Consider the following 15,068-nt stretch of genomic DNA (forward strand, 5'->3'; position numbering starts at 1 on the left):
TTCAAATTAATGTTTTTTTTCTTTCCTCAACGAAATAAATAATTCAAATACTTTCGCCTTAGTAACGTACTTTCGTACTTAGGTTGTCTTTTGTGAGCCATTTCTAATTTGTTTCTATTCTTTCCACATTGAAGAGCATGGTTTCCTTTTTAAATGTTTTCCAGATTGTGCAGTTGGGAAACGGGAAAAGATGCGTGGAGAGGAACTGGGCCGTGGAAGAAATTATGACGTCACATGACGTCATAGGGGATGGAATTTTAGTCGAAGAGAGGGAATACGATTGTTCACAGACAGCATGGCATCACCCTTGCGCGCAGGTGTTGCATATTTTTGATCAAAGGTGATTCCGGAATTGCTGTTGCTTTTTATTATCTATCGCGATTTATTGTCATTCATTCCGTTTGATTTTATGAATCAACCGGTGCCTATTTAACGTTTAAAAGTAAGCATTTTTTTTTATTTGCACATATTTTACTTTCTTGCACACTTTTGGATGAATGATGAATTTGGGGAAATGTTGATATTGTGCTTCATTTTCACGTGGGGACCTGTTGAAACATGAATTTATTTTCATCCCTCTATTACGATTTATTGGTTTACTTTTATTGTCTATAGTGAAGTATCTGTAATCGGTCTTCTTTATTTTATGAGTTAACCATGGTCTATTTAACGATTAAAAATATAGTTTTTTCCTTTTGTATTAGTTTCTTGAAAAGTTCTGAAAAAATATGAATTGGAGGTTTTTATGATTGATTAGTCATACCATTCTTATGAATCCTTTTTCATAACAATTTCTTAATCTCATGAAAAAATATGAATCTTATGATTACTTGTTGCGTGAGAGCATGCCAAGGCTAGGATTTGTTACTATCCATTTAAATTTATCTTATTTTTATTGTCTCATTAGTTTTGAAAAACAATCAATGCCTACTTTAAAAAAAAGTGAGAATTTTATTTTTGATTTGCACATATCTTGCACATTTTTAGAACGGATGTTTTGAGAAAATGTTGATATCATGCTTGTATTTTACGTGGGGACATGCTGAAACTGTAATTTAAAAAATATTTCAACGATTAACCATCGGTTCAACGTGATTATCGATATTTTAAACCATTATAAGCGGCAAAATTGACCAATAATAGGGAGTTAAGTTAAACCCCATATTATCGAGAGAACTGAATCTTTTCAAACTTAATTATGTGGTAATATTGTCAGAAAAATTGATTCGGCTCGTGAACTATAATATGGAGACAATTTGCTGCAAGTTTTCTAAGGTGTTAGATTAAATTATTGCGTTATCAAGTTTAAAACGTACAATATATAGATGCTGAATAAATTCTGGCAAAATTATCGTGTTGTAGGAAAATTATATTTCTGATAAAAAAAAGCCATAATTCTAGTTAAAAACACAAGATGTACGTATTTAAACCATTCATTCGCTAATTTTAACGCACGTTTGGTAATTTTAAAGGCAACGATTTACCGGAAATTCTGGTTTTCGAAATAATAGTTCTTATTGCCACACATTTAGTAAAAAATACAAAACTGAAAAGTGAATTTATCAGAATACATGTTTTTTTTTTATTATGCTACGAGTTATGAAAGAATTACCAAATTTTATCACGCATCATAAAACCATAGTTTATTGGTAATTTTTCAAAAATCATTACCAAAGCGCTTCGGTAAAAATTACCAAATTTCTGGTGTTCCCATAGAGCCAGAAAGACCGTAAATTTTATTATATTCTGGACGTTTTGACCATACATTTTCTCCCAGTCTAAGTTAGACTTAGAACTATATTTGGGTTTCTGCAACTTTGAACGATAGTAAGGTTCAACACTCTTCAAAATTTCAAGTGGTGTAGGATTTTTTTGGAATCATCCAAACATAATAATAGGTATTTGATTTAAGTATTTATTAAGTGGATGAGAAATTAATAGTAGGAGGAAAAGTATGCGAAGTTGGAGAAAAAAATAGATTTCCTAACTAACTAACAGCATTCATTCTTTTAAAGTATGACTAAAAAAATTGCGAGCGTTCACATCTAATGTTTATGATAAAATATTGCAGAAAACTAAAACTGAATAATGAAAACCAATATTTAAAAGTAAAGCATAAAGATAAAATTGCAAGACTATTGAAGCGTGTTGATGAAATAATAATAAGATAAAATAGCATAAACGATGAAATAATATAAATCTTTTGATGAAATTTTATTTCTAAAACATCCAAGATACATTTGGTATTTCATCTTTAACTGTAGTTGTTTTTCAAGAAAATATTCTTTTCTTTTTTCATAAGAATTCTTAAGCAAAATGTATTCAGAAATTAAAAACATAGGCTGACACGTGAACAATAATGAAAAGCATGAAAAAAAGCTATTTTAAGTTGTTAATGTATGTTTTTTTAATGGATTTTGAACCCGAATACTTAATTTATTCATTAAAAAAGTAGTAATGTTATTATATTTAAATGATTTAACATAGGATATTTTTGACATGATTTAAAATATCGTTCGAAAGTATAAATTTAATTAGATTTAAGAAAAAATCTGTTAAATCTTTCTTTGCAAAAATCGATCGACCTATTCGAATTTAAGTACCCTTTTAAAATTTATTTTTCTTTCATTAAAATTGCCGGTTTTTATTTTTTTTCAAAAATATGACATCAAAAATTTAATAAAACCATTTAACGCCCCATTAGTATTATCAAAGTCAGAAACATCGATTAATATTTCTTATATTGAAATTTTACAATCGAATTTATCGATTAGAAAAATTTAATTTTTAAATAGATTCGACAAGAAAGATAAATTCTACAGTTAATTGCCATTTGATAGAGAAAAAAAACCTGTTTTTTTTCCTGCTTTTTTAATTAAAACTGCTGGTTTTCTATATTTTAAATTAATTAAAATTAAATGATAATTTTATTAAAATTATTCATCATTTCTTATAAATACAAAAATTTATTTAACATTTTTTCATTAAATATATTCAATTAAAAAAATTCAATTTTTTAATTAAAACATTAAAATTATAAATGAAATCTATAGAAAATTTAAATTTTTCGAATAGATTCGAATAGAAAATTCGATCTTTCATTTAAAAGCCATTTGGCAGTTAAAAAAATTTTTTTTCATTGACACAATATTTCTTTTTCAAAAATTAAATTGAAATAATTTTGGAATTAAAAATTTTTTTTTTCTTTGACACTTATTTCCTGAAAAATTGAATTAAACACTTGAATATCTGAAAACAATTAAACTATCATTCATATTTACTTCAAAAATATACTTTACAAGTTACTCAACAGATAAGTAATTATTAAACTGTATTAGCTAACTCGTAGCTATTTGATCATAGATGTTTACTTAGTTTTTTTTTAACAATTTAAGACACTTTTGAAAATCATTACTCGTATTCACGGAATGTGCTTCTTTATTGCACATATGCGACTAAATCAGTTGTATTCACTAATATGACGAAAATCTCATATCACTTTTTGTTTAGATTAGAGATAGCATGAAACCTTTAAAATAAACTTCAATAATGAAAATTGTTAATAGATTTAAATGATCTTAAAATTCATAATAGTTAGTATTTTTTCATATTTTTTTTCTTTACAAAGTAATAATAATTTACATAAGTTAATTACCAATAAATGCATTTCAATCATCGTCAACAATGAACAAGCTACAAATACAGGGTCTTTGTAAGAGAACGCCAGGATTTTGTAATCTGATTAATATTTATTTTCATACTTATTAAAATAATTTTTATATGCGAATGTAATGTACAAAAGTAGTACGAATGTAATGTACGAATGTAGTACTAATGTTATGTACGAATGTAATGTGCGGGTAAGAATGTACGTTTTCCCTCCGCTTAATACATAGAGAAAAAAAATTCTGGTAAAATAACAGTTCTGCATGACATTTCTGGTAAAAAAAATATCTATAGTTTTGGTAATAATGCAAAATATACGGTATTTAAACTATTTATTTGGTAATTTTTCCGCTCACATAGTAACGGTTAATCGGAAATTCTGGTTTTCAAAATTCTTATTATTACACATTTAGTAACAAAATACAAATCTAAAAATTGAATTTAACCAAATAATTGATTCATATGCCATGCTCTAAAACATCATGATAAAATTACCTAATTTTACCTCATTTACCAAATTTTAATACAGTTTATAAAACAATATTTTACTGTTAACTTTACCAAAATCATTACCAATATTTGCTACAGTAAAAATTACCACGCTTTTTGGTATTCCCATTTAGTCAGAAACAGGGTAAGGTTTACCATATCTGGTAGTTTCGATCATACTTTTTTTCAATGAAACAACCACTTATATATAAGTCATCTAAAAGTGGAATCATAGCCTCATTTTAAACTGTACTAGTGATGTTTTACAAGATAAGGAAAGAGATTGATTATCGCATAGGTAGTGGAGCAGTATTGTGTGCAAAACAGTGTGCTTCTATCAATACTTAAGTGTCACTACTAATTTGTAACGTTATTCAAACATTCTTTTTCTATGATCCTTTATGTGTGCAGTAAAGTTACGCAAAATTTGAATATGAGTTTGTATAGTTAAGTATACTATATGAATTTGTGTAGTCAAGTTATACAAAATCTTGGTTTAGATTATTTAATATATTTTACCATTTTATTTATTTTTAGTTAAATGTCGTGTTCAATAAAAACTAAATGCTGAAATTTTTCAACATGACCCATATTAAAATAATTATTTCTTTAATGACCTGGGAAGTTATTATAGTTCGAAAATATATAGAGAGAGGTGAAGTTAAGGATATGAGTTGAAAATAACAGGGATTTGTTTAAAGTTATCAACACCTTATTTGATGATAAATGTATGTATACAACTCTCCTATTTTGTCTGCAATTAGTAATTAGTTTTATTATATAAATATTGCTGGATTGTTAATCAAGTAATGCTAACTTAATAATTTTTATTGTTTATTATTTTTATGGTTCAAAACTTTTTAAAACTTTTATTAGCTAATGTGAAATAGGGCTTTGGATCAAATTTTCGTGCTAAATAATTAGCAATTTACTAACTAGGGAGAAAATAAAGTGCTTTGTAGGTTGAAAAAAAATAGTTTAGAATTTTTTTAAAAATTTATTTCTTAAATTTAAATGTCTTTAATCATTTAAGAAATGATTAAAAACTATTTAATTTGCTACATCTCATACAGGGTGTTTCCTAATGATTACTATTAATATGCATTTTTAAAATTCCTGTTAATAATAAATAGAAAAAGGGTGCATTTAGGGTTAAAATAAATATTTAATCGAGGAAAATATAAAAAAGCCGTTGAAGTCTGTCGAATCATTAGTGAGGAAAGCAGGATGAAAAAGAAAGCAAAACCACTTTGCTTCCTTCAGGAAACTTGAAAACGTTTCTTTTAATCGAAATTTTTTTCTTCAATAGAATAGGTTTTACCTTTTTCAGTCCTCTCATTAAAAATCAGCTAGATTTTGATAGCCTTTTTGCTTTTTTCTTGGCTTTAATATTAGTTAGAGGCTTTTATTACGAATTTTTTTACTTCATTATTGACATGCATTTAATTTTTTTGAAAAGGTGGTGATTACGAAACAGCATGTGTGTTTATGATACTGCTATTTTTCTAACTTTATAATTAATTTAACTATGCATAATTAACTTAAAATATAATTTTTTAAAAATAAAACTCAAAAATAGTAATTTTAGTAATAGATTTCTAGCTCAAAAATAATAATATGTCTTGCCGTTGAGTGACGATAACATAATGCTTCAAGTCTAATCAGTAATCAGCAATTTTACGCTTGATCAGAAATGTAACTACATTAAATACTTTAAAATAAAAATGATAGTTACCCGTAAATAACTTAGATTTTAGCATCAATTATACTTTAATTTGAGTGCATATTTTATATATTAAGCTTTCTTAAAATGGTAACAAGAAATTTAAAACATCTTTTACACATTATTGTAGCAATCAAGATAATTTTACCAAAAATTATAGAAACAAAAATAATTCAGTTTAATACTTCTTACAAAATGTTTCATATTATATATTTTGAAATTTTTTATACATTTTTTAAGAATTGATTTTTTTCTGTACTAATTATGCGCTTAAGGCGGATGTAGAACTAAAAATTGCATTTGGACAGTTTTTTTAAAAAAAATATTTAATGCATAAAGACCTTAAAAAATTTATATAATTTTAATATTTATAACATTTTAAGATGAATAAAAGTCATTACATTTTACTGTCCCAACGGAAATTATCACTTTTTTAATACGTTACTGACGTATAAAAAATGAAGTTTTCAAAAATTTTACTTTCAAGTGTCATCGTTACTTTTATAATTAATTTATTAATATTAATATTAATATTTTAAATTCCTTCAAAACTGTTAAGGAAAGCACTTTTTATTGAGTGTGATAATATAAAGATTATTATGAAAAAAATCATCGAGAAAAAAATGTGAAGTCTGCGAAGTTAGAACGAATTATTAGACTAATTCAGTGATATATATATATATATATATATAGGGGAGAGTCGGGTAGCCCNAAGTTAAACTATTCTTTTTTTGGTTTATTCTTTTTGCATTATTTAACTAGATGGTAAAACAATAGAAACATACAAAAATATTGATTATTACTCAATATTATACAGAAATATAAGCAAAACTCCTTAGGTGGGCGGGGCTACCCGACTCTCCCCTATATATATATAGTACTGTGACAAAATAGCTTGTAAAAATCCTTTAAAATTTACTGTTGGTATCAAATAAAGTTCACGATTTAAAAATTTTTTTATCGGAGTTTTTTAAAAATTTGTGAAGATACTAAGAAAAATCTTATTTTGTAATTAGTTAAATTTTATAAATATTATTATTATTGAAATGTAATTGCATCAACTTTGTTGCTGCATTAAAATTGTTTCACAGTAGTAAACAAAATGGTTAATAATGGAATAGAAATATCATTAGTAACTACTAAAAATAGGTCAAATTAGATAAACCACCGACCTTTATTTAAAAAAAATTTGAAATGAAACAATAATTTGTGATACTCACAGTAAGAAAAGAAAATCTGAATTTATTTTAAATCAGCTTATTTTCATGTCATATAGAATAATTTCCTTTTAGGAGACTTTCCATAAAGAATATTTTTCTTTAACGAAAGACAGAATTTTAATATTTGTTACATTAAAGTGTGGTTTTGAGGATAGTGTTTGAAAATAAGAAACTGGATTTATTTTCATTACTACTATGTTATTTTGTAAAAAGTTCCATATTTAATAACTGCTGTATTATGGATGCATAAAGAAATGAAACTGCATAAAATTTTCTTTTAGTTATTTACTCGCAATATGAAAAGTTCACGAAATTTTTCTTCCGAAAATGTCATTTCAAAAATGCCGGAATTTATTACAAACCAAGTTCCCTCTAGTAATGAATGAAACTTTCAGAACTACTCAGAAATATCTTAATGCAAAAAATATGAAAACCGATAAACAACTAACATAATCTCATTTTAAAATGGTTTGAATATTTATTGTCAGTAATTTTACTTAAAAATTATTTAATATAAATCAAAATTTTTTTTAATAAAAAGATTTGAACCCAGATATTAAGAATTAGGAATTTATTGTTTATACAAAACAAGACAACATGTCATTCTTTGAAATAAAAAAGTTTATTGCAAAAAAAAGTTATTTCCAAAAAAAGGAAAAAAAAGAAAAAAACGAAAAATAAGGAACTTATCACTTTTAGAAAGCGTGGGGGAGATTTTCAGAAGTAAAATTTGCAAACGAGGCAGTTTTCATTTTCTTTTTTTTTAGTATGGAAAAAATAAAATTGCTTCTTTTCTACTTGTTAATTAAAAAAAACGTAGTTTTTAAAACTTTATTTCTTTTATTGTTTTTTTTATTGTTTATTTTTTTAAGTTTCGTATCAATACCTTGTTTGAATTGAAAAAAAGGGCTGAATTGCGTTAGGTAGTAAAACGGCAGGCACCATTAAGAAAACAATTGAAACTTGTTTTCGAATCAAGCACGGAAGATTAATTGAAATTTGAACTCTTCATCTAGTCGAAAAATGATCAAGATTCATTTTATGGATAAAATGGCAATTAAAATTTCATTTTCAGTGGTCATGAAAACTAGTCAAATATTGATTGACGATAAATTCAATTTGGCGTAAAATTCTGCTTAAACTGATTAAGAAATCTTATTGTTATTGGTTATTGGTCTATTGATCTTATTGTAACTTTTATTGTTATCAGGTAAATAGATCCAGTAGAGTTTTAAGTGCTCGAGCTTGACATAAAGTCTTTAAGAATTTAGATTGCAAGACTGCATCTGTACAGACAACAAAGTGAATTAATAAAAACTTAATATAAATCAATTTGACATAAGCTGAAACACAGAAATAGCACAAAAGTAAATTGTCCTTTAAATAATGGAGATGATATACATTCTTATATAAAAGCCATTTAAGTATAAACAGATTTTTTATATCTTAATTTTAATTATACTGTTTTAAAAACTGTGGAACAATGTTTTCTGTATCATATTCCGTCTTCATTTATAATTCATCTTTATTTCTTCATTTAATATTTAAAATGCGGTACAATTTTACATGGAGCGCTTAATCCGGTTTAAATAAGTGTTTCATTAGATTTTTCCGCAGTAATCAGCACGTTCATCCTAACGACCTACAAGGTATTTAAGTATTTTGTAGAATTAGTGTGAAACTTGATAACTAGGACGAATAGTACGTGACCTATCTTAGAATTTTAGATGATTTAGAGCGGTCTGACATCAACAACTTTTCCGCGATCAATTTGAGAGCAGTTTTGCATACGTGCTTCTGAACCGAATAGCGTTAAAGGGAATGATTCTTGGACGAGAAAACGTGTAAATCACGACATCATGTCGTTATGAGCTGTGGATAGAGTTTCTGTACTCGCATTTTAGTAATTACGAAAGCGAGTGAAAAAACATAAACTCGCCGTTCGTTAAGTTTTCAATGTAATATGTTTTTATCGATATTTTTTGAAATGATATTATTTATGTACTAAAAAGTTAAAATATTAGACTCGTTTTAAATAGAGTTTTGATTCACATTAGCGATAAAACAGGTTAATAAGTGGATGATGAGGCGAATTTCTTGAGTTAATAGGCGTCTTGGGTTTTATTATATAAAAGGCGTTAATAGCATAAACGTATAGGCGCTAATAGGATAAAACTACTGCATTGTAAAAGTAACGGAATTCAGAGTGCCGGAACTTTTTACCGTTAAATCCATTCATGCGAAACAAAATGTTACGAAACAAAATATCTGATATGCCATAATTTTTACAGTAATAAGTACAGCTAATGCGAATTCCGCACCCGGGTAGCATCGACCACAGTGCTGGCGTAAAATATCCTCAGTAGTAGACGGATCATACGTTAGAGTCTTCTTGCCTTTAGGCTATCCGCGGGAGGTTTTCGTGGTTTTTCCTCTCTAAATAACGCAAATTCGGGGGTTAGTTCCATCAAAAATTCCACCACGCAGGCAAATTTCTCCCAATACTTTTTCCAGGAGTTTTCTTGTCTTCTGGATTGGGTTCAAAATGACAAGGCTACTCAATTGAGCATTAATTGTCGTAAGCCCAAAAATTGGGTCGGCTGTTTAACGACGGTTATGAAATAAAATAGTGATTTGCTAAATGGTGATAGCGTTTTTTGGAGCTTAACTACTAGTTTGTGACGCTTAGTATGTACACGCTCATTTAAAATTACCGTATTGTATGATAATAAAATTTCTGGGAAAGATACATAATTCAGGTATTTAAACCAAAATATACGGTTTTTGAACCATTCATTTGTTTATTTTTCTGTTCATATTGTGACAGATTACCGAGAATTCAGGTTTTCAAAATTACAGTTCTTATTACCTCACATTTAGTAAAAAATTCAAAAATGAAAAGTAAATTTAGACGAATAAATAGTTTTAATGCCATGCTTTAAGACATCATGATAAAATAATCAAATTTCATTAAATTTACCTAATTTTATCATACATTATGAAACAATATTTTATTACTAATTTTACCAAAATCATTACCAAAGCACTTCGGTAAAAATTACCGAACTTCTTTATAATTTTATAGAGCCAGAATTACGGTAAATTTTACCATATTCTTGTAGTTTTGACCATACTTTTTTTACAAAGTGCATACTATTTTGGACTAAATTTAGTTAAGGATTGCAGAGGTACATATTAACGACAGAAATTATGAAATATTCTTCATGAGCAAGAAAACATTTTTTCGCAGTCGAATCTCAAATCCAAAAGTTAGTCAAAGCTTCTAGCGAATAATTTTTCGCTTATCATTTGTCAAAATAGGTATAAAAATATACATTTAAAGACTTTAAAAGACTTTTTTTGCATACATTATTATCAAATAACAGCATGGAATAATATCAAGTACTAATTAAGAAAGAGTAGTATTCAATCAGAATACGACGTGTTTTTCCTATTCTTTCACAAACGAGGAAGAAAAATTTTTTTTTTAAAATTTTATTCTAAAGTTTAAAATATTTTAATATTTCACCGAGAACCACGATGGCTCAGCTGATAGCGTGCTTGTCTTCTAATGAAGCGAGCCGAGTTCGAATCCCAGTGATGGCTGGTCAATACGAATTCCGAATTCGGCTCGCACTGATCACAGTGGTGACGTAAAATATCCTCAGTGGTAGAGTCCCCTTGTCGTTAGGCTACCCATGGGAAGTTTTCGTGGTTTTCCTCACCAAGTACCGCAAATAAGGATTAGTTCCATCAAAAAGTCCTTCACGACTGCAAGGCTCTTACCATACTTAATCCAGGAGTTCTCTTGTCTTCTATATTGGGTTCAAAATTACAAGGTTATGGAGTTAAACATTGGCTGTCGCAAACCCAACAAATTGGGTTCATTGTTCCAGGATGGTTTCGGCTCTGGTTTCGGTTCAAAATTACAAGGCTTCGGAGTTGAACATTAATAGCCATAAACTCATAATTTGGGTCGGCTGTTCAACGACGGTTATAAAATAAAAATATTTCGCCGAAACAAAAATTGAATAACCTTATATTTTAGAAACATGAAATTTAACTGTTTATATAATATACATTTCAGCGAAAATGATCGATAATATGTTTGTAGATAACTCAATATTATGCATGTTTTCATTACAAATTTTCCGTTCTTCAATTCTCAAATGACTGCGCACATTTAATAAAAATGAATAGAATAACAATACAAAAAAGTCATTTATATTTATTTGCGTTAGCTATTCAAATGAATAAGGAAAAATAAATAAGATATAAGTGGCTTAGAAATTGAGAAAATGCTTCGTACAAGTTGAGCAATTGCATTTCTATTGAAGATTTTCTCAAGCATTGGTAAGGAAATTTTTTTTCCAACTGAATAAAGTAAGGATATATTTCTCTTGAGAAATTGAAATGCATTTAAACGTCAGAAGGGGGTGGACTGGAATTTATGAATATAAGTGCATGTTTCTTACTTCAAAAATATTATACTTACGTTACAATTTTTAAATAATTCTTATCGTTTGTTCGCAGATATATATCTATATATACTAGGGATAGTTTCTTTTTTTTAAAAAATAAACTAAAATCTCTTGTAAATTTTTTGTGTGAAATTTCAACTTATCGTTTGATTTTATTACTTTGAATATGTTATAACGTTTGTATTTGTCGCAGTATAGCCACTACCAATTAAGACCATAATCACAGTTATCCATTAATACAAAGACAAGATCGTCTTTTTTAGCATATCAATGAAAAAAAATATCGCATATGTAAAGAATTAAATTGTTTACAACAAATATTTAGAGAATTTAATCAAAATACTAAGAGCCGAGTGAGATTGAAAAAATGAATTTTATTAAAACAATTAAAAAAAATATGACGTTTTAAATTAATGCTACGGTTTTTATATACTTTTTATAGAATGCAAACTGATACAAACATTATAACGTATTACTTTGAATACGTCATATTGTTTCTATTCGGCACAGTGTAACCACTTCCACTGTTTGTTCTTTAAAACCCTTTGTAAAGACTATAATCACAGTTATCCATTAATACAAAGATCAGATCATTTCTTAAGCGTATGAACAAGAGAAAATATCGCCCTTGTTGAGAGTAAAATTGTTTACAATAATTTAGTTAGAGAGTTTAATCAGCATGCTAAAAACTGAGTGAAATCGAAAAAAGAAATTTTATTAAAAACAACGTCTTAATTCAAAACTGTAGTTCAAATATACTATTTATAAATGATATTAGAATATGGAATGTTTTAAAATAAACTAATTAAATTAAGTAAATCATAAAGTAAAATCCACTATTTTTTAAAATTAGTTTTTAATAAATTTTTTATCAGTTTGGATAAGGATTATTATTTTTCAATCAAGCTAAAAGAAATGTTAAGGAACTTTGTCGTATATTTTCTTAATTGGTTAAATTTCTATGATAAATGTCTCGAAAATTAGTGTGAAAAAATTTAGGGCTTCTTTTAACATCTTATATCTAATACGAGGTACTTATCTTATCTTAATGACACTTTTCTTAATAGAAAAATATCGAAGAAAAATGTACGCTTTGATGAGTTGGTGCATTAAAGGTTGATTTCTTTCTTATGAGTTTGAAAAACATAAAAAATGCCAATCATTTTTTAGAGCTTCAATTTATTCTTAACCAAATTTGCTGCAAAATTTTCCATCCACATAATCTATTCTATAAAAGTCAATTTGACTTACTATTGTATTTTAAATTTGGGTCAAAAAGTCACTCTAACAATTATTAGGGGTTAATTTGACTTATTTGACAGTTTTTTGAAGTAGTTTTTAATCCAACAATGAATGTACGTGATAATTAAATAACGCGATTAATTTGCAAAATATGATTTGGATAATTCAAAATAAAAATAACTTTTTTTGAGGATATTTGAGACTATATCTGTATGCTGTGGTAATGTTTTAGCGTTAACAGGAATATTTTTTTAGTTATGAAAGATTTTTGATGAAACTTTTTAAAATATTAAGAATTCTCAGTTCATAATTTTTTAAAAAAAAAATATCTGCCAAAGATAACAGTTATCACAGATCTTTAGCAGATATCACAGTGTAAACATTTATATGTAAATATTTTGTGAAAAAAGAACTGAAGAAATATCTTGTTTAGATGCTAAGAAAAGTACATCGAAAAATTTCAGCTTTTAGCATTATTAGTATATGCTCAGTACTTTGAATAAGTGCTCAGTTGTTTAAAGCTATTTTTTTATAAACTATATTGGACAAAGAGATTATTAAGGTATATTTCTCTTCATTCTGTGTCTTGGCATTGGTGATGGTNTGCTGTCCGAAAGGCACACATAGCCACCGATGACAATATTTCGATACAGAATACAATTGACATGTATATATGTTATGATGGTACCTGGCAGAAGAGGGGGCACACTTCCCTAAATGGGATTGGATCAGTAATCGATACCCTTACTACCTTAGTTTTGGGTTACGAAGTTTTATCGAAATACTGCTCACAGTGTACTGTTGCTGCTAGAGACTTGGGTGAATCAAGGGCTGAATATAATATTTGGTATGAAGGCCACAAATCTGCTTGCCGGAAGAACTTTAGTGCTTTGATATTATGGAATCGGTCCTTAGACCAAAATAACATGAGATATACTTTAATTTTATCAGATGAAGATTGCAAAACTTATTTGAGTTTATGTAAAGCAAAAGTGTACGGAGATAATACTTCAATATCTAAATAAAAATATGCCTAAATCATGTCTCCAAAAGGTTAGGCACTGGTCTACGAAATAAAGTGAAAGAGTGGAGTGGAAAAAAAGGAACACTTGGCGGGAGCAAGCATGGAAATCTATAAGAAGATACAATTATAAAGTTACAGAACTTCTATCCCAAAGCAATTGAAGATGATGTGCCAGATATCAAAGCAATTAAATCATCAATTTTCGCCACCTTATATGAGCAATTCTACAAATAAACGCCAGTTAGGCGGCCAAAAAAAAAATAAAAAATTTTTGGGGGGCACACCATTTCTACATGAATTTTCTTCTTCTTTACTCCCTAGAAAGGCAAGAAAAAATCGTGAACATGAAATTTTTTCTTTGTGACATACTTTAAATGCGACATACTCTTTCTGGCATACTCAGATAAATCTGAGCCACTTATTCAGATAAAACGATTTTTACATAAATATAATATTATTATAATGTTTTTCTAAAATGTATTTATAGAGATTTCATAGTATAAGATTATATTTTAGTATAAAAATTGGCGTTTATTTGTAGAATTGCTCATATCGTCGCCTTGAAACTAAACCGTGGTAACTCAAAAAAGCAAATTTTTCAGGAGAGCAATTTCTAACTTCCTGCGTTAATGCTGATCGCGCCAATGCGATAACGATTTATCTGCTCTCTAAATTAATTTTATTAAACAATGAAGAGAATACTTTGTTTCTCTAAAAGGGTGATTTTTTTTACACAAAGTGACCCAAATATCTTGTTTTTCGATTTTTTTGAGTTTTACGGTTTTGTTTCAAAGCGACGATATGAGCAATTCTACAAATCAACGCGAATTAGGCGGCCAAACAAAAATAAAATTTTTTTTGGGGGGGGCACGCTATTTCTACATGAATTTTCTTCTTTTTTATACCCTAAAAAAGCAAGAAAAAATATTAAACATGAAATTTTTTCTTTGTGACATACTTTAAATGACAAAATACCAATTTTGAATTTTTCCCGATTTTTTCAATTTACGAACTTTGATTAAATTTTTTTATTTTTGTTTTTTATACTAAAATATAATCTTATAGTATGAAATCTCTATAAATACATATTAGAGAGACATTATAATAATATTATATTTATGTAAAAATCGTTTTATCTGAATAAACGGCTCAGATTTATCTGAGTATGTCAGAAAGAGTATGTCACATTTAAAGTATGTCACAAAGAAAAAATTTCATGTTCA

General features: G+C 27.5%; 1 protein-coding gene across 1 annotated transcript in view; it reads left to right on the top strand.

Moving 5' to 3' along the window:
• Positions 1-286: 286 nt before the first annotated feature.
• Positions 287-15,068, top strand: part of LOC107445120 (potassium/sodium hyperpolarization-activated cyclic nucleotide-gated channel 2-like) — a 627,568-nt gene continuing 612,786 nt past the window's right edge. Inside the window, exon 1 of the mRNA XM_071178704.1 lies at positions 287-442. The gene's annotated coding sequence lies outside the window, so the exon portion shown is untranslated. The remainder of the gene's footprint in view (positions 443-15,068) is intronic.

This window comes from Parasteatoda tepidariorum, chromosome 3 (assembly GCF_043381705.1).
Source record: "Parasteatoda tepidariorum isolate YZ-2023 chromosome 3, CAS_Ptep_4.0, whole genome shotgun sequence".
NCBI lineage: Eukaryota > Metazoa > Arthropoda > Arachnida > Araneae > Theridiidae > Parasteatoda > Parasteatoda tepidariorum.